The sequence below is a fragment of the Ambystoma mexicanum genome, chromosome 12 (genome assembly GCF_040938575.1).
Source record: "Ambystoma mexicanum isolate Mex_15411 chromosome 12, UKY_AmexF1_1, whole genome shotgun sequence".
In the NCBI taxonomy this organism is placed as follows: domain Eukaryota; kingdom Metazoa; phylum Chordata; class Amphibia; order Caudata; family Ambystomatidae; genus Ambystoma; species Ambystoma mexicanum.
The window spans coordinates 606383008-606403601 of record NC_090936.1 but is presented as its reverse complement, the minus strand read 5'-3'; positions in this window follow the sequence as shown (position 1 = coordinate 606403601).

Genomic DNA, 20594 nt, shown 5'->3' with positions numbered 1-20594 from the left:
TCTAACCTCTGGACTGTGGGAGCAGACTGCTCTTGGCTTCCCCGCCACGTCAAGGGAAGGGCTGCCACCTTTTGGCCTGGAGGAGCAAGTACAATTTTCTGGCCCATATATGATATTATAACCTGTCCATACACAAGTGTTTCAAGGCGCGAAGGTTGGCCCATGGTGCAGTGGGCCAAGTCCACATAGCAGCGGCCCCAACTTCATGAATAACTAAGCTTAATACCAACCTCTCTGCCCATGTACTCATTGACTTTGTATTTCTTTTTATGCAGCATATCTTTCATTTAGTTATGTTTGTGTTTTCTTGGAGACCCAGGCCTCAGGGTAAACGTAGTAAAATTATTTCAGTAGGATAATATAATTTGGTGGAATAGGAAACATGGGATTTGAGCCAGATTCCTCGTGCCCCAGTTTGCAACTGGACAACAGGCTTCATCTCCATTGGTAAAGCTGAGTAAGGGAGTCTGCCTTCAATCTAAGAACCAAACGAACTGGCACAGAAAAAGATCTTACCTGGCTTCCTGTCTCTCCAGCGCACAACACAAGCCATACCTGGCACCCTGCTTACCACACCCCACAAGACTTGGCATGCTGCCTCCCCACCAGTATGCATTCTATAAATGGTGAATATTTATGTGTGGATAAACACCATTGATTATAAACCCATATGAGTAAGACCTTTCCCTACAGGCTGTTAAGGAAAATGAGGCACAGTGATGAAGTTATTTCCTCGGGGTAACGTGTCAATTGTGGTAAGGCAGCACTTTATGCCATAGCTTCCTGGTTGCACAGTTTTAATCTTAGATAGCAGAGGAGACTTCCATCTTCGCTGGTTTTATCTTAAGAACAGAACCAACAAAACACTGTCTGCAAAGTTATTATTTAAGGGCTAAACTGGTAGACTGTTCAATATATATGGTTTTCAAAGCACCAAGTCGCATGGCCAAGCAACCTGACAAAATATAAGAGAAGCATTAATTGAAACGCATTTTCATAAATCAAGTATGCATCACTTTGTTAGAAAAAAAGAAAGGGGTTGACCCTCCCCAGAGTCTGGTACAGTGACATGCACGTTAGGCACAGATTTCAGGAACAGGCATTCAATCTGCTGACCTATCTTTCCAAATTACCTCTGTCTCATTTAGCCTATTTTCCTTGCCCATCAGCCTCCAGTGCCTTCCTTTGCACCACATTGCTGATGCCCCTTCAGGGTCTTTCATGCAATAAACCTTCAGACTTCCTTTGCCCTTTTGCACCATCCCTTAACCCTCAAATCAATCCCCTTCCCTCTCAGCCCCTTAACCCTCAAATCAATCCCCTTCCCTCTCAGCCCCTTTACATACCCACATTGCTCAGGCACAAATTTCTTGTCAGACTCCCCCTTCCATTGCAGTGGCTCAGATGTAGACGATAGGCCACCTTGATCTGCTAATCGGCCTCTGCAGAGCAAAAGACACAAAGGGGACATGACTTTTATTGTGCTCCCAAAATGCCGTTCCTGGAAAGTCGGTTGCATATTTTACTTAATGGGAACGGTGAGGAGAGTTCATACTGAATCGAGTGATGGAGAATGAGTAAGATCGATTTATGAATTTGTGTTTTCAAGGAAGGTGGATGTTTGTTTGGTTTTTGTGACTGGTGATGTGGTTGTGTTTTTGCAATTGGGTAAAGCATATGGAAGAATGCATCTTTGTTCTAGTGACATATATATATATATATATATATATATATATGTGTTAAAATGTTCATTTCTATGTGTGTCTTTTGTTGGTCTGATCCATTCTAGACGAGACAAAAATTGAAAAACTTGAGGTCATTTCAGAGTTGGGTAGTAATGGTTAAAATAGCAGTATTCTGCAAGCACCGCTGATTTTACTATTGGCCCAATTCAGGATTTGTTCATATACCACCTGCAATGTTCCATGGAAATACTGACGGAAGTATTTTAAGAGGTTCAGTTAAAAGTAGCCAAAGTGAAACCCATTTTTTGAACAATGTGTTCCCTGTACAGATGGGAAGTGCAGGCCATAGCTTTCAATACAGTGAAAAATGTTTTTACAAAGGGCCATGGTAAGGTGGTGAAAAGGTGGCCATTGCAATGCCCCCCCTCACCACTTTACCTATGTTTTGCATAAAAGGGTCATAATTGACACTTTTGTGCATACACATCTACAGTATTGGTACAGACCACTAATGTACATAATCTATTTGCACCTTCACCTTGAGGGTGGAAATGGCTGACATTTTGTTAAAAGAACACCTTTGTATGTTCCCACCTGCAGAATAATACCATCTCTACCAGTGGTAAACTCTGAATTGGACAGATTTTCACTAATACCACTGTCGGAGGTGGTCATTTTCTCCAAGAAAAAAAATCCACCTAACTCTGAATGACCCCCTTAGTTTGTGGTCTACTAAGAATTAATACTTGAATGTTAATTTCCTGTGCGTATTTTTCAACTTTGCCCAATAGCGAGCACCACAAACAATCCAACAGCCATTTCTGTAAGCCCCATATAGTAATATCCATCAGTGCTATTCCGGGTGCTATAAGAATCTTTTTGTAATGAGCTTGCCAGGGATCATGAAATTCACCAGAGGAAAGGGGGGAGCATTCTTGTAGACTACAACTGGGGACACATTCTAAGATGTGGAGCCTTACTTCCTTGGCAAGTACGAGTCGTGATAAGCTGATGATTCTAACAGATCAATGGTATATAGCCTGCAGTGGTGCCAATATTACTAACCAGGGCCATGTGTAGGGACCACTGAGGCACATCCGCAATACTGCTGAAATCAAGATAAGTGTTAAACCCAATCTATACAGAAGCCGAGCAGGCCTGAAAGCATTTGGTTTGTTCAAGGCAGGCTATATACAAAATGATTTCACATTTTTCAATGATTTATTTTACATTTTGAATGTGTCTCTTGCCACCTTGCCCCCCCGCTCCCCAGTCCACCCCTCGCCGCGTCTTCTTCAAACTTCCCTGGCTGGACTGTACCTCGTACTGGTTGGCTGGCTGATCCTCCTTCCTTGAAGTCCTTTGTTTTCATGTGCCTCAAGTCTCAACCTCTGCGGAAGTCCATACCATTCCTGTTTGTTCTCTCATCCATTCTTTATAACTCCTGCAAGCCACCTCTTCTCAGAACTTGATATTTTATTTCTATTGCGCTCGTACTCAAGTGTTTCAGAGCGCGACAAGGCAAGGGAGGGGTACAGGGGAGAACAACACAATGATCTTACTAGGCCCAGTAACATTGAGAACGCGTAAGTGCATGGGGGAGGGGCAGTGCAGAGCAAAGGAGAAACAGATGAATAATAATAAAGGCAACAAACGGTGGTAGTGCAGCCAGCAATTGGCAAGTGCTGGGTTTAAGGCAGCAGACAGGGTAGGTCTGATAAGTGCAGGAAGAAAGAAAGGAGGGGGGGCAGAGTGTATGGGAACAGATACAGACCCCAGTGCAAGGGGTGGCCCGGAGGCAGTGCGGGAGGGTGGCACGGTGAGCAGGTAGCTGTGTCTGGAGCACAGATGGTGGCCAGGTGCACGGTGCCAAGAGAGAACAGATCAGCAGGGGAGAGGGGGAGTGAAATCAGAATCAAAGAGGAAGGTCTTAAAGTGCTTCCGGAACCAGAGATGGTTCTCCTCCAGTTTTAGAGTGGCAGGGAAGCTCCAGCTGAAGACCGAGATGTACCCCCAGCTTGTTTCTTTGAAAAACGACTGACCCTGAGGGAGTACTTGCCTTGCTGGTAATCTACCCTCTTAGAAAGATCTTTTTTTGTGCCAGTACTTGAGCCGGTCACACTATCTGTATTGTTAGTAATCTTCTTTGTCTCAGTAGAAGTAACTGGTACAACGTTAAAATAACAAATAGAAGTACAATCATGTGGAGTTGGTGGAAAGATGGTAAGGGGCTTGGTATGGTTTGGCTCAAGGTGTTGTGCTGACTTCTTCACAGGTGAGCGTCAGCAGACTCACCTCCCTAGACTCATGGGAAAGGTGACACTTTTTACTTCTTCATTCACTTTGACCTCTTTTTAAATTCTTGTCTCATTTCTTCTACTATTCACTTCACCATTAAAGGGGGACCCCATCTTTTTAACACCCCCAAACCCCCACTTTAACCTGACCCCCATTCCATCTTGATGTGAAGATGTAGAAAAGTAAAAGCAAGGTAGTAAATGTCTGAAGAAGTGATTGTAGAAGAGGTAAGTGTAGAAAAAGTATTCTGCAAAAGGTTATTGGGGGGGTGTTATCATTTTGTGCATTTTATCATGTTCTGTTACATTGTATCTCTGCAGTTCAGTGTTTAATGTCTTCCCTTGTGTTATTTGTAATGTCTTTAACAGATATTTCTTGACGAGACTAGTAGCATCAACCTAATGTTTGTTGTGAAAACCAAACCGGGAGAGGGAAAGATATACTGCAAAATGGCACCCCATTTGATACATTTTGAAGACCTGTTTTGGGAATATAGTTGTACAAGTATGTTGCTTTTTCTCTAAGGTGCCACAAGTGTTAAAAATAATAGGTGATGCATGTGATTGCCCTCCCTCTCACTGTGCTACCCCCAAAGGGGTTAGGTTTGGAATTTTCCGCACTCTTTTATAGGGACTTTTTTACTGTTGATCCCATCATGTCTTTAGAAAGTTCAACCTTATGTCTCCTATTTCTTACCTTCCACCTTATTGGTTGTATATGCAGCAAATAAGGCTTTCAAGTTGGTTACACGAGTGCTCACAGAATCCTCCCGATATTTTTGTGTAGAAAACCTTTAACTTGGCAAATCGCTGCCTTCCTTTTGTTAAACACTGCTGGAGATGGAGAAACAAAACATTTCTTAGATTCAGAACTACTACATTTCAGAGGCTTAATTCCATAAGTCCTTTGATTGTTACAAAGGATCTGTGTTTGTGGCCCAGTCCGTCTAGTCTCACAGATGGACTTGCCCATTTGCTGCCCCTTTCCACCTGTGAGAGCTCCATCTTATTCTCTTGCTTGAACCAAGGCCCCCACACCAACCACCCTGGACGGTGAATCAGTGCCTTGCCAAGGCTGTGCAGTGATATGGTCCTCCCGAGTAGTTTTGAATTGTCCTCTTTCCTGATCATCACTTCGTTGTCGATTTCCTACATGCATGTAATAATGCTGCATCTAAACTTCTTCAGAGTCTAGATGATTTACGTTCTTTCTTGAGCATTGATCAGTTTGTATCATCAACCTATAACCTTTTTCTGATAAAAGCTACCAGTTGGTGCACCTGGTTTAGTCTTTTACTCAGAGTCCCTACCCTCGTGCTAACAGTATCCATTTGAAAAGTGAATTCCCTGATGTAAACTGGTGCCTCAATAAATAATTCACTGAAATACCTGCCTACGCTCAAATCAAGTTACAATAATTGTTCTCCTTCAAGGTGAGGTGCTTACTGGGATTGGTTTACCTGTTCTGTGGCCGCTTTGTTGCAAGGTCGGTCACAGTCACTTTTCACACATGGCGTTTGCTGACCTTGATGGTTATGTGGAAAATACAGAATGGGACACTCCCACTAGTTTATAATGTATTAATCAATTTCAAGAATTTCACTAAGTTAATAAACAGGATATCATTCCATCCAGCATCGCTATTACACATGTCGAAATTAATAGAGAGCTACATATAGTTACAGTTTACGGTCTGTTTAATTACTTATCCTAAATTAACAACAAATGCAAAGTCATGAAGGTGAAATTTCTTAAAACTGCTCAAGGTAAGTATCGTGAAAACATTTCATAAAATAGACCCTAACATATATATAAAAGAGGCTGCGATTGTCAATATGAAAAAATAAACCCTGTAACTAACCCAAAAAAGTACCTCAAAGTATAATTGCAGCTACACATTAACATTTTCTGATAATGCATTGATCAAGATGGACTATGGTTGGATTAAGTGTTGGTCAATCATACATTCATCATGAATACAATATCTGTATATTCTTATCAGAAAGGACGTTTTTAGTGCCATTAATTACATGAATACAAACAAAATGAATACAATTTAGTTAATATCTGCAATTTCATCGGTAATGTCTCATTTCTATCTGTACAGTCTACATTTTTATCAGTATGGCCACAATCATGTGAACACTTGAGAACTTTAATGACAATCTATTTGTTGCAGGTTCTTTTTCTGGCAGAGGCTAATAAAGCAGCATGTTCTGGGTTTGTGACAAAATGTTCTTTTGTACTAGAACCGTAATTCCCTGCTTGTGAAGCATTCCAGATTTATTCCAATGAAGGTATCACCCTAGCATGTTTTTACTTCAACAGGAACTATGCCTGACCACAAGGAAGAATTCACCAGATTTTGAATTTAAAGTACTAACACCAGACAATTCGGGCATCGAGCCATGCCAGGGTGTGTGGCCTGGCTCTAGGAGCCAAACTTAAGCAGTGCTGGTAAACAAATAACTATACCTGGCGTCATGTGCCCCACAAGGCCCATACTTGCTTTCTGGCCTTTGCTGGCAGTTTGGACCCTGGGGTCCGGTTGTGGCATGGACACTGGCGGGGGAGGGGACAGGTAAGGTTTTCATATCACAGGTTGGGTTTTCTTGTGTGGAGGGGCAGGTGGCGATGAAAGTGGCCGCCTAGGACAGGATCACACATGGCACGACTGGGGTGAGTGAACTAGAGAAATCATGTTTTGTGGAAGGTATTCTGGGCCCCCAATGTATTGTCAAAGAAAGTGAGCAAATTCTAACCAACCATCAACCCCTGCGGTTCCAGACTAAAATTGCAGATCCCCACTACAGAGAGTTGTAATTGTTTATTCAGAGGCCGCCCACGACACAGGGAGTTCCTTCCCTCCCCAATCAAGGTGTCCCACAACCAACTATTGAGTGGATTCTTTGTTCAGCTGTATTTCAGGTTCATATCATGCCCCTTTGATCCCGCCCCCTGTGCGACCAATGAGGCAAGAACCCGGCCAATGTGCAGAAAGTATATTTATTTGGATTACAGATAATGGATATCACACTAAAACTAAGCCTGGCACCTTTTCTGTGGCTTGCAATTAAACTCCCTTTTACATAAATAAATCACACATTTGTTGGGGAAACTCAAATCGCCATACTTTACAGATTTCAAATTAAGGAATAATCAGCACTGGTCAATGAACAAAATCAATTTACATATGCAGTGCTGTGCAATGTTGATGTTCCTGCATGCTTAAAATAAACTAGCAGTCTGGTTTACAGTGTTGGATACATGAGGATTCACTTTTGCAAGCACCTCTCCCCCAAACCCTAGGCAGTGGGCACAGTTTTAGAAGTTTGTTTTCAGACCCCCTCCACTTAAAGGCCTTTGTTGGGGAGGTTGGCAGTTTAGGGATTTTTCTAGTTTGGGGGACAAGGACACCCCTCTTCCTTACAGAAGTCGGGGTCAACAGGACAAATAGGATTACCCACTTATATTACAGGCTATAATCGGCATACACTGAGAACGAGCTTTGTTAATTTCGAATGTTAACAAAAAACACCCCCAGGCGTTTTGCTAAATGGGCATAATTTAAATCTATTCAGTCACATAGGCTAAGGATCACAGTTTTCACCCCCACCCACCAATGGAAAAGAACCCACCACTGAAAGGGAATAGGTTGAGTAACTAGATGCCCCTCCCCCGACCTCTTGTTGGACAATCTACTTTTGGAAATCTCTGGGCTTGATCCTTTGGGACTGAGCAGCTCCACTTGTAGAGGAAAAACCAGATGGTAGCCAGTAATGCAGCCAATTGAACCCCACAGCACTTCTCTCTCTCTCTCTCTCTCTCTCTCTCTCTCTCTCTCTCTCTCTCTCTCTCACTCACTCACACTCTCTCACTCTCTCACACTCTCTCACACTCTCTCACACTCTCTCACACTCTCTCACACTCTCTCACACTCTCTCACACTCTCACACACTCTCACACACTCTCACACACTCTCACACTCACTCACTCTCACTCCAGTGAAGAATCACAGCCTCTGCTTTCTTGTCTCCCCAGCAATATTTCCACCCAGGTGACATTTTTTAGTAGATCTCATCTGAGGATTTTTGGCAGCTGTCTCCCTATCTTTTTTCAGCTCTTTGAGCAGCTCTCTGTGTTGGTAATTTTTAGCAGCTCTCTGCATTGGTAATTTTTAGCAGCTCTCTCCTTCCCTCATGGTGCATCCACTTTTTGTACCGGGGATAACACCATCAAGATTAGAATATGTGCAGTGCCCTGCCGAAATTCTCGCACCTTTTGATTGGTCCTTCTGTTTCTCTCCAACCCCAACCCCATCCCCTGTTGCAGGATTGGTCCAGGAGTTTAGAACAGAAATATGGTAGCTAAATGGCATAATTTACTATTAACTGCCATGATGTATGTGTATATATATATATATATATATATTCCGCTTCGGCTAATCATGGGGAATTTAAATAAAATAACAGCCAGGTCCGCACCATGTTGCACGGGCGTGTGGCAATTTGTTGCTGTTTATACAAAAAGCATAATAGTTATGAACATGCAATTTACCCTCCAAATACCTAATTGTACCCTCCACCAGCAACCAAATTCTTACATTCGGGACATTTTCAGAGCAGCCAGAAATGCATTTTAGCTTGCCATTACAGTTCCCTAAATTGCATGTGGACACATTATATTTCAACAAAACTGCCTTAACAATTACACATACAGGGATGCAGTGTGACTTGTGGTTGCTGAGAAAATGCATCCATTACACTAGTCCATTTAAACTAATGGGAAATCTTCATATGTATGCACATCTTGGCTCTCCTTTCTTTGACATTTTGTTGTTGGAATTTGGTGGCCTGCAGGCCGTAATTAATTAGGATGCATTGGCTACAAAGAGATCTCCCACTGCAGATACTGAGCCAGGAGTGCCCTGTGATGTCATGATGCTCTGCTGACATCCTGTCCTGTTATCTGAAGTTGACCACCAATTCGATCTGAAAACCTATTTTCTTGTATTTTATTTCATCAAGGTCTGACAGTCACTTTATTGCAGTTGTAAATAGCTGAGATGCATTAGCCTCAAATGAATCTCCTTTCCAGACCAGAAATCCAACAGGCCTGCAGTGGGGGAGTTCTTTGTGAAGTCTACCCAACAACAAGCAAAAGGGTCTGCCTCGGGCCTAAATTAAATTTACATGTGACCCATGGAAACAGAGACCTTTTCAATTGTTTCTGGTGTTTTGCATGTGAAGCATAATATATTTTTTAACATCTTGTCCACACACACCAAGTCTTTTTCCCTGATATTTTTGTTAGCAGGGGAACATTTTTCTCATGACATGGTTTAAAACTGCAAACGCACATGCAAAGCTCTTTTAGTGTCTGTGTTTGAAAACCCTGCTTTTCATGTAAAATGGCCCTTTGAATTTCTTCTGCTACTGTGAATTAAAAGGCTGCTTTTCAATTCGACCTTTTCTTTTGTAATGACAGGTAGGCCTTTTGATTTCCAATACTTGGCCTTTTCACATAGCACTTCCTTGTGTTACTTGCAGAAACCCCCAAAGTGTGCCTTAATAGGCTAATTTTCCGTGTGAAGTTTTTCTTTTAGGCTAGCAGATCATTTTTCCAGTGGGCCCTTCAGTTCTGTTTGTTTGTGGCCTTCAATTTGACATGCAATTGTAGAGTGTAACTTTCACCCTAGGGCATCTTGACGCTAACCTAGCAGGAAGGTGACGGAACACCAATTAAAAAAGAAGTCTTCAGACCTTTACGGAAAGCAAGATGGTTGGTTGTAGCTCTGAGGGGACAAGGTAGGGTATTCCAGAGGCTGGCCGCTGCTACGGAACAAGAGCGGCCACCAGTGCAACATTATTTCACTGCAGACAGGCGTCAGTGGAATGTAAGGCCCATGGAGCCGAAATTTAGCCTGTAGATATTCTGCGCCACATCCATAAAAGGTGTGGTGAACCAAGCATAGAGACTTAAAATTGATGCGCTTGATCACAAGGAGTTGAGTCAAAATCTGAGAGGTATGGCAGCAATGAGGTCTGGCCGTGGCCAACCATGCAGCAGAATTTTGGAGGACCTGAAGACGCTGCAAGATATTAGCCGGTTGAGCCAGGTAAAGAGACTTGCAATAGTCAATAGAAGAGACAAGGGCAGACACCACAAGTGCATGAAGGTGCACAGGAATGACATGAAGAACCCAACAGAAGAGGAGTTGAAAATGACCCCGTTGATGAACGGCACCGACCTGGGGTTCCATGGACAGGGAGGAATAGAGTTCCTCCTTGTCACATGCTGTTGTGTCCAGAAATGCGATATTTTCTTTTCTCCAAGTTTTTAACATTGCGCATTTTGAGTTATTCATTTCTTTGTTGATCAAGCTATATAAATAGGTAGTGTTAGGTAGGCATCACGCATTTCCTGTATAGCATCATGAGTTGCAGTTTAGAGTACCTTTCAATGAAAGTATGCTGAGTTCACGCCTAATTATGGCTATCGGTGTAGATTTGGGCAGACCCAGCACTGTCCGCCTATATTATGCTTCAAGTCTGGCCCAGATGACTGCCGGTATGGTGGGCATTGCCTCGGCTCCGTAGAGGATTGTAGGTACCACCTTCATTTTGTAGAAATTTAGGGCTGGAATTGTGGACAATTTACCGAATTGTCTATCGATGGCCTTGCCCTGAGTGGATAAAGTTCTGATCTTAAGTAGCAGGCTGTTTTGCATTGCTGCGTCCCTTCTTGGCCTGTCCAAAATTACACCAAGGTATTTAAAGCTTTTGACTTTGTCTATGGGCCTTCCGTCGAGGGACCATTTTAGTTGCTCTGCCTTCTTGACAAACTTCTCGACTGTCATGATTTTTGTCTTTTCGATGTTAATGTCTAAGTTGTTGATGGTTGTATAATTTAAGAGGTTGTCCAACTGACGCTGCAGTCCGATTGGAGTCTGGTCAAGTAAGATCAGGTCATCCGCATATAAGAGTCTACTGATTTTCACCTGGACCAAGTTCGGCGGGAAAGATATCACTCCCTCTTCTGCTAGACTGTAATTGTCTATGTAGGCCAAATGAAGGGCTGGAGCAAGGGGACACCCCTGCTTGACTCCCCCTGAAAGTAGGGATGGCTGTAGAGAGGATACCTTGTTGGCTCAAGCGGACCTGCATCGTAGTGTTTGTGTAGAGCGCTTTTATCGGCTCAAGAATAGTTTTGGGGCATTCCCATTTCTGGAGCTATTTCAAAAGGCGGGCCCTATCTACCCAGTCAAAGGCCTGCGATAGGTTAACAAAAGCTGCAAACAGCCTTGGACCTCGTTCCATCACTTTGATCTTCAGGATGCTTAGTAACAAGATGTTTGCGGCTGTTCCTGTGTTCTTTTTAAATCCAGATTGGAAGTGGTCATTACAGTGTGTTTTGAAGGCCCATGTTTGAAATCTCTTCAGGAGGAGGGAGCCTAAAATCTGCCTGATTGGATCCAATAACGCAATAGGGTGGTGGTTGACTGGGTCGTATGGTCTCCCTTTTTAAAGATCGGGACTAGGATGGCCTTGGTCCACAAAGCTGGGATAGATTTGGTCTCTGCACATCTGATGAACACCGCTCTTATGACGGCTGCCCATTCCTCTGAGTGGGACTTTAAGTCCAAGTTAGTGATTCCGTCCGGGCGCCCTCAAGTTTTTCAGGTCACAAATTTCAGATTGGTCGTCAAATTTAGCCCATTCGAATGATGTCCGGTTATGTCGTTCTTGTTTGTGCCATGGAGGATTGCTTACATCTTGATGGGTTGTCTTGAGAACCGTAGTTGTTTGATCCACTGTGGTCTTTTGTTCCGGGAGTTGGAACCGGTTCTTAAAGTGAGTGACCCAGGTCAACTCACCTATTCTCTTCAAGATCGCGTCCCTCTTGGTTGAGACTCTGCTTTGAAGGAGGGACCAGAATTCTCTAGCGTTATTGCTACTGATTGCCTTGAGGATTGCCTCGGCGTCTTGTTGGTGTAGATGGAACAATAATTTTTCGTTATTTCACAAATTGTTATTTTGCATTGGTCTTGCTCCATTTTTAATGCTTTCATTTTAGCTTTTCGAAATTCTCTCCTCTTTAGGACTAGAGGCTTATCGTATGTGTGTTTTTTCAGTGGTATGGTCGATTCAGATCGCATTCTAGGTTGCTTATAAGTGGTCAACAATGGGCCATAGTCCACCATTTCAGGATATTCAGACCTTCCTTTTATCGTATATTTACCAGTTAGTTCTCTTATATTCTTCAGTCAATTTCAATCTATTGCCTTGGGTGTACAGTTCCAGTGTAAATTTAGTCCTTTCTTGGGGGTGAGCCATCCTCCAAGTCGTCTGTAAAAGATTGTGATCACTGGCAGTTGTTTGTATTACTTGAAGGACGTGGTCAAATGTAAAAGTGGACTAGTTATAAAAATGTGGTCGATTGTTGACTGCATTTTTTCCAAGTTGGCAGGCGATCGTTCTTTTTGAAGGCTAAGTCGAGGCTGGACAAGTTCCTTGAATTCATCAAGTTTAGCCAACGGATCCTTCTGTCTTCAGTTGAGGAAGCAGTTGCCTTCGTTTTTTGTCTGCTGCACAAAACTTTAGGTCTCCACATACCAGGATATAATAGACTTGATGGACCGCTAGAATCCTGTCTAGCGTGGTCTCTATTAGTTCTATGTACTGGGTGGTGTTTATTGCTGCTGGGTTCCAGTACGTATTCAAGATGGCTATCGAGGTCGGTTCTTGAGTATTGCTCTGTGGACAGTTGTGTTTCCAGGTCGAAAATCGAATAAGTTAGTTCCGAGCCACCTGCAAGGGAAGGCTTTACTCCTTGGACCTGTACCTGTTCATCAACGATAAGAACTGTTTCTGTATTGTTGATGTTTTTGTCCAAGCCAAGCGACATTTGTTTTGTGTTCCGGTTGTTTCATTTTCCTGAGGAGAGACTTGAGTGGGTCTGTGATGAAGCTGGTGGGTTTGACTCTGTTGTTAATGAGGTTGCTGACATTTGGTTTTGGCCAGTGAAATAGTTGGCTTTGTCCAGTCGCTCCAGAACGCTCTCCATTGCTGGAAGCCTAGAGGACAAGTCTATTGCGTTTGCTGATTTAGCTCTTTCTTCCTGCGCCGTTATGTACCCTTCCAAGTAGATAAGCTTGATATGAGTCATGGCCTGGATCGTAGTATGGTCCTTCATAGTGTCGTAGATTGATTCAGAGTGTTTAGTGAAAGCAGCCAGTGCAATAGTGATTGATGACATGATGGAGAAAATGTACGGCTTCTTTGACAGAGAGTCTTTGTTGTTTCAGGCTGGACCCGAGTTTTGTTCGAGATTAGAGGAGAGGCCAGAGAGCGCAAGGCTGATCTGTGTTGTCTCTGATTGTGGTGGCCGTCGGTTGAATGTCTTCTATGGACATCTTGTCGCAGAGATTGTTGGTGGGCATCTTGAGAATTTGGTTTCCCTGGAAGGCCCTTGCTTGTAGAGAGGTTGATTGTCTTCAGTTAGAGGTCATCTGAGGCATAGCTGTTATTCCTGGTGGCCTGCATTAGCCACTGCCGTTAGATGCCAAGCTGTTTACTCTATTTTCAAGAGCAGAGGTGATCGTATCTGGTTTATCCAGGGAATGACTTTGCAAGGGCGAGGTCTGTGGCCCATTGGATTTGGGGAAAGAGTATCCAAAGGTGTTCGTGTCTCTGAAATGTTTGCAGTGGGCAGTTCGCCGCTGGATTTTTGCTCGCGTAGTGGCTCTATCATTGAGTCACTTTCTGTTGTTCGTGGTTGTCTGGACCAAGAATAGAGAGTGGAATCAGGTCCTCAGGAAGTGATCCTTCCTCCAGTGTCTGAGTCTTGTGCTCCGGATTCTTAGAAGCATTTGAGGGTTGAATTTGTGGAAGCTGTTTAACTTTTTCTTGAGGATTTGATGGCAGTGATTTTTAGATTTCCAAGTCTCCTTTGCGTATAAGTGGGGTGGATGTCCAAAACTGCTTCTAAGATTTCTGCGTCTGACAATTTAAGTCTCTTTGCACTGCTGGCATGCGACTGTTTGAGAAAGAAGCTTGATAGCAGGGTTTCGGGGTCAGTTTCCCTCCCACTTTAATCAGACTGACCCTTTCCCAAGCATGCTCGATTTAGTTGCAGATGGTTTCTTTTTAGGACCATCCAAATGAGATCTTTTGCTGCTTGTTTGTTTTGTTGAAGTCTGTTTCTTTATTCTCACCGGAGCAAGGTCTAACAAGGATCTAGGTAATTTTTTTTGGGTTGTGAACAGTGTTTTGTTCCTGTACCGTCAGGACTCCGTCTTCTGTTTGCCTTATTGTGGCCTTGTTCAGTTCGTCAGAACGAGTTGGTGCAGTTGCTGGAGACTGACTGTTGGTGGAGCTGTTCCGGACTTCTGCTTCCCCGGCAGCTGCGCCTGAGTCCTGAAGGGGCGTGACTGGTCTGGCGTCCAAGTGAACCTGCACGCTGACTACCAGAGCTGGGAGGCTCCACCCGCGGCTTCCTGCAGGTCCTCCACCGGCGTATGTCCGGTGGCGAGGGCCGGCGATTCCCCCTCCTTGTGGGATTGCAACGTCCAAACCTGGCACTTCACTGGTCAGGTCTCCACCACGAGCCGGCACCGGGGCTCGTGCTTCCTCGCCAGTGTCCCCACCACACATCTCCCGGATCAACGGCGCAGCCCCCCTCGGGACAGCTGGTAAGAGGGCCCGGGTTAGGGTGGTGGGGGCAGCTGACACTGGTATTTGAGCACCAGTTTTCCGGATTGTACACTGTGCAATTGTTGTTTCAGGGGAAGGTTGCGCAGCTTGTGAGCCAGAACTGGGTGTAATAGTCATTTGTCAGTGCCAGCCTCTGCAGGGCACCCAGTTCTTTGTTCTCAGCTTTCTTTGGTATGCTTTTCCCGTGTTTGAGACAATGGGCCTCATTACACGGTAGGCGGTAAGGGTTAACGGTCACCGGTAAGGGTACCGGTGACCGTTAACCCTTACCGCCTTATTACGAGGTCCCTTTGCGGGTTGGTACTTAATGCCTGCTTTTTGCGGGTTAGTTATTTAATGCCTGCTAAGGGACCAGGGTGCTAATTACGGTACCGCAATTTGCAGTACCGTAATTAGCTCCTTCCCCATTCCCATTATGCCCTACGGGGCAAAAATGGGAATGGGGAAGGGCAATGGAGGAAGGGGGAATTACCGCCCTGCCAACCTTGGACTAGGGCGGTAATTCCCCTTTCCTCCATGGCAGTACCGGTAATTTACCGGCATGGACCAAGGTGCTATTAGCACCTTGGTTTACCGCCTTCTGTGTAATGAGGCCCAATGGGTTATTTTTTTCTGAGTTTGAGTGCTTTCTTGAACTTCGCAGCCACCAGGCTTCGTCGTCGTATAGTGTTGGTGGGGCAGGGGCAGTCCTCACAGCCAAGCCTGCCATGACTGCAGGACTGCCACTCTCCGCGTCCGCGGTAGCTATAGATCTTTATGGTAAGGTAGCTGAAACTCCTCCAGGTAAGAGTGAACAGGGAAAGCAGACCCAACCAATTACTTATATCAGCACAGATTTTAAAAATTCTAAAACTGCAGGAGACGAGATCTGCTGAGCTTTCAAGATTCTATGCCAGACTGTAAACTAGTTTCAAGATGAAATAATTTCCTCAGCCATGGTTTCCTCTTCTCTAACAATGAACACATTCAATACATAAATGTTTCAATGTCTCTGTAACCAATTTACATTACTGACATAACCTTTCCACTCTTGGAGTCTTGTTTCTTGCTAACCAGACTCCATTTGTTAAAAATAGATTCAATGTAACCCTAATAAATTAATCTCTAAAAGCTCATGAAGGATACCTTCTTAACTAGTGAGCAGTCTCATTAAAAGCTTTAATTTCTAGACAGGAATGATAAAATAACTGACATTTCATGATGGTTTTGCGGTTGTCAAATCATACTAGTTTATTTTCCTTTTTGTTTTAATTGGATTGCACGTTAATTCATCAGCGTTGGAATCAATATACGCTAGTTTGTTTCAAACCACTTTCACCCATTGATTCAAATGACACAAGTTATTTATCGTTTGTTCCCTCAGATCCCCGAACAAACTATTTGGGTGGGAAATCCTCAGAGATGCCACCAAACTGCTTTACCATCAACACCACTTTGTCGGTTTTACGGCCAGATTACAAGTGGTGGTGGTGCTAGTCCCCGTTTAATTGAAGTCCATAGGACTCCATGGCGGATTTCGGTGGAATTACTGCAGCAGTAATTCTGCCGAAATTTGGCAGAAAGTGCCAGATTTAGCTCCAGCTAAAAAGCTGGAGGGGGAATCCTTCAATTTACTGCCAAACTCATAGTTGGGTGGTGCAGTAATGTGGCGGTATACATTATTACTGCCATGTTTTACCTTTACTGCCCAATTTATAATGAGGCCCTTAATATCTACCTTAAGATTTACTCTCACTGTGGGCATATAATTTACAAAAATAGACGTAGCCAAAGCCAGCAAGTATTGATCATGTTCCCGGTGCCTTCTAATTGATATTTTAGAACAATTACCAAACCGCTCACTAGAAACAAACATATAGCCTGACCACCTTACCGACACGTATTCTAGAGACTGCGGATGAGCATAACTAGATTATTGGTCGCCAGACAACCTACTCTATCTACATTTCTGTATTTTCTGTACTGCCTGTATATGCTTTCCTCATCTGTACAACCATTTTTTTTTTGTATTGTAACTAAGTTCTCAAGTATCCTTGTACTGCCTGCGCCCAGTTACCCTTGCGGGTTTGGTCTTCTGCGCTATACCAAATAAACAAACAAACAAACAAATAATCCAACATAGAGTGCGCCCTGTGATTATACCCGGTGTACTGCGAAGAGCTTGCATTCCCAATACGACCATCATGTCCCCATACTTCAGTTTCATAGCGAATAATGGTGCCCCTGTGACTAGCTTGCTGGAAAGCATTCGAACAAGGGTTATCCTTCTACCACACAGAATCTAAACATTAACTATTAAAATCACCCATCACCATAATGTGCTCCTGACAAACTGTCAGCCACTCGTCAAATATATCCATCATCACTCCCATAAAAACATCTACCATTACCGTCATAGGATTTAAATATCCATTCAATAATAAGTATGCTGCAGTTTGTGCAAACCCAGATTCCTCCAAATTAGTTTAACTGCTCAAATATAAGTTCTCATCACATTCCACTCCTCAGCAGTCGCACCAATATTGGTTCGCACTGCACAAAGTAATCCCCCATGAGGTTTCCCTGTGAGTCCCTTTTGCGCCCTGACAAAAGATAAAGAAAATCCATCAATTATCGGCGTGTCAAGCAGCCAAGTTTTCTGCAATAGAAAAGCTGCTCCCATGAAAATCTCGTAATGAGCTTGTCAATAAATGGGAGAAATCCCTGGTGTGCCATGAGGCAGTACTTGGTTGATGTCCCCACCTATCTCAGTTTGGTAATGACCCCCCAGTCCCCATATGCTCGTATGCAGGATATTTACAAATGGGACCCAATCCACAATTTGTTGTCTAGATGGCAGAGAATTTAGGGGGATGTCTACCTTACGGCCATAGTCTCCCTTAGCAGAAACACTTATTAGGAGTGGATTACTAAAATCATATACCCCCCACCACCATATGATATTCAATTTTGGGGTCTGCCACTTCGTTTTTAGTAGATTGTTTCCCCCCAATTTCGGAAACACATCGTAACCCAATGATAGGAGGGCTGATGATTCCTCTAGCACCACGTTTCTTACCATGTTAGATGCATAATGTATCCTCACTAGATCAATCTGGTGGTTGAACACAAATTTCACTTGCAGTATATCCCCAGAAATGATTAACGAGCTATCTCATACATAAGGGCCAAAACATTTAGCCTCTTCAGTGGAATAGTCCCATTATCATCAAACCTTTTACCAAAAATACCTCGAAGGAACTAGAAAGTCTTGTCTCCTTCCTTGCCCACCCCTCGCTACAGAGCCACCATCACCTAGAATCAGTAAACCGCTCTTGGCAGCCTGCATCAAAGCTAAGGTCACTGTTTCTTTCCAACACCATATGCCTATCCTTATCATTTCTAGCATCCTTACCCTCATCTCTGTTGCTTTTATCCTGATCCACTAAATTCACTCTCATGGCAGGCCCTGCCCTAAGGCTAATGTTCTGACTTCTATCCTTTCCTTCTCTCTCCTAACACACTAATCAGCTACATAATGAGAACTCACTTTTGCCATCAATGTTCTTTTTTTCTTCTTTAAGAGTCACAAATATAGGCGAGGGTGGTTGTTTCACTTCTTCACTGGCCACAGCTGCCACTAGCTTTATAGTCCTCATTAAATTAACATTCTCTGTATCCACTACATATTCTTGAGCAAGCAAAATGACCCCCTTACCTACCGAATGTTCTGTTAGAATACTGAGACTTAAATTCAATTCGCCCATGTTGTAATTGGGTTTTGTTGGCTTTAAAAAGTGCATTATAGAGTTTTCCCCCCATAACGATGTAGAGGAGCAGCTGCGTGCCTCTGAAGGAAACCCTGGCTCTCTACCCCCCATATGTTGGAGACCTGAGATTGTGCCGTGTTTGACACCAGCAGTGTTCGGAAGAAGATACCAGTTGAGACAACCCTACCGAATGTATCACCGAAGTGATGACAACCTAATGCAGGAACTCCCTGAAGGAATATGAAACTGAGCAAAGAAATAGGCTAGTCACATCTCAAGAGGCATGAACAACCTCCCGAGATACTGGCTGAAGATGATGTATTGATCCTACCGAAACTAATGACAAAGTAAAAAATCAAGAGAACCTTTAAATACAAAAAAGATTACATGTGCACAAAGTGCTGCAGGGAATCAACCTTTTAATAATTGTACAGATGCTGAAACACATGAAGACTAAGTCATCATAGAAGCTGGCTATACGTAGTGAAAAGAATGCAGGCAAAGCCACCATTGTATAGAAGCTGGACATTGGTATTATGAATTTAGTAAGCCAGGACCCAATGAAGAAGGAAGGAAAAACTATGTTGCAGCAAGAATAATCTGAATCGTGGAGCTGTGTGGCGAGGTTGTCTGGCGTGAAGTCAAAACTGAAGCAGCCAAGGTCAGCTATCTATTCTGGAAAGGAGCGAACGTGCGAAGGATGAATCATGCCTTGTTAAGGTGCAAGGAAAGAACACCAAGCGTGCCAGGTTTTATTAATTGAAGACATTTAAAACCTCCAAAATAGACCAAATCATGGTCTCCTGTCACATGAGCCAAGGTTGAAAATAGAGTTCGAACTTGGAGTCCCAGAACACGATAGTGAGTGCCCACACTCCCATGTATTCTGAAGACAAGGATACTTTTGCAAGGCCAAGTTCAAAGACAATCTTCATGGCAGAAGGCTTGGGTGATGAGAGATGCTGGGCTAATTGGGTGGGGAGGTAGTGTCATGCCCTAGCTCCTTGCACCTGGTTCTGGGTTTATGTGCTGCTAAGTGAACCGAATGTTTCAGACGTGGCACAAGCGTTCCAACCAATTGTTATAGTCCATATACCGAAGGACCTTATCGTTTGAAAACCAATGAGAAACAGTGTATCTAATGTTTCTGAAGATGACATGTTTTAGAGGTAGGCATATGTTGTCCACCTGACAGTGGGCGGCCAATTATGATCCTAGTTCCTATAGATAATATACTTAGATGTTCCCCTTAAGCCAATCCCGATCCCTAGTAGGTTTTTCATTATTTGCCACATAGTATGACGTCACCTCTGATGTATTTTTGATATGTAATCTTTGTTTTGTGAAAAGATTGCTGAGAGAAATTGAACGTACGTCCGTTGATGTTCATTGTAACTCCCTGTGTTAGATAATTGTTAATAAAACAGTACTTTGCCATCTTCCTGAGTTGGTTTGGTTATTTGTATTCAGAGTTATTCTGTCTGATCCCATCTATTGTATGCATATTCCTAAAGGGCCCTAAGCTCACATGGTAGCGGTGTGGATGGTTCAAAAGATCCAAACTAGTTCAGCTCCAGATTTTCGGACGTTCAGGCATCCTCCACCATTAGCTGCAAGATCGCAGAGTTTCCTGTGGAGAGCGGCCGAATAGAAATAAACTTGCAAGAAGAACCGACACGTTGGACAGGTCCCCCTTTGAAGAAATCTCTGCCCAGTTTCCACAGACACTCTGCGGACGGAAGGCAAAGTGGTCAGATTGGAGGAGATGATTCAGAAGGCCTCGAGTCGATTAACGAATGTTGGGTAGACTAAGGGGAATGGCAAAATAAGGGGATGGGATTGTGGTAATTTTGATTTATGGGAAATAATTGTAGAGATAAGAAGAGAGTATGCCTGGAGATTCCTAATTCAAGGGAATTAGAAGACATTTCAAACTCCAGCGGGAGTAGGGTGAAATATAAAACACGTACTCAGGACCGAGTAAGTTGATGTCTTAAACCCTATGAAGGGTAAAAAAGTAAAGGCTAGGGAAGAAAGGATCACAGTGTTTTATAAAGTGTACATGTCTGACTAGTCTAAATGTTGTCTGTTAAAATATCAAAGAGCGATAGAGATTGAAAAAGTAACTGAGTAAAAATAAAGTTTAGT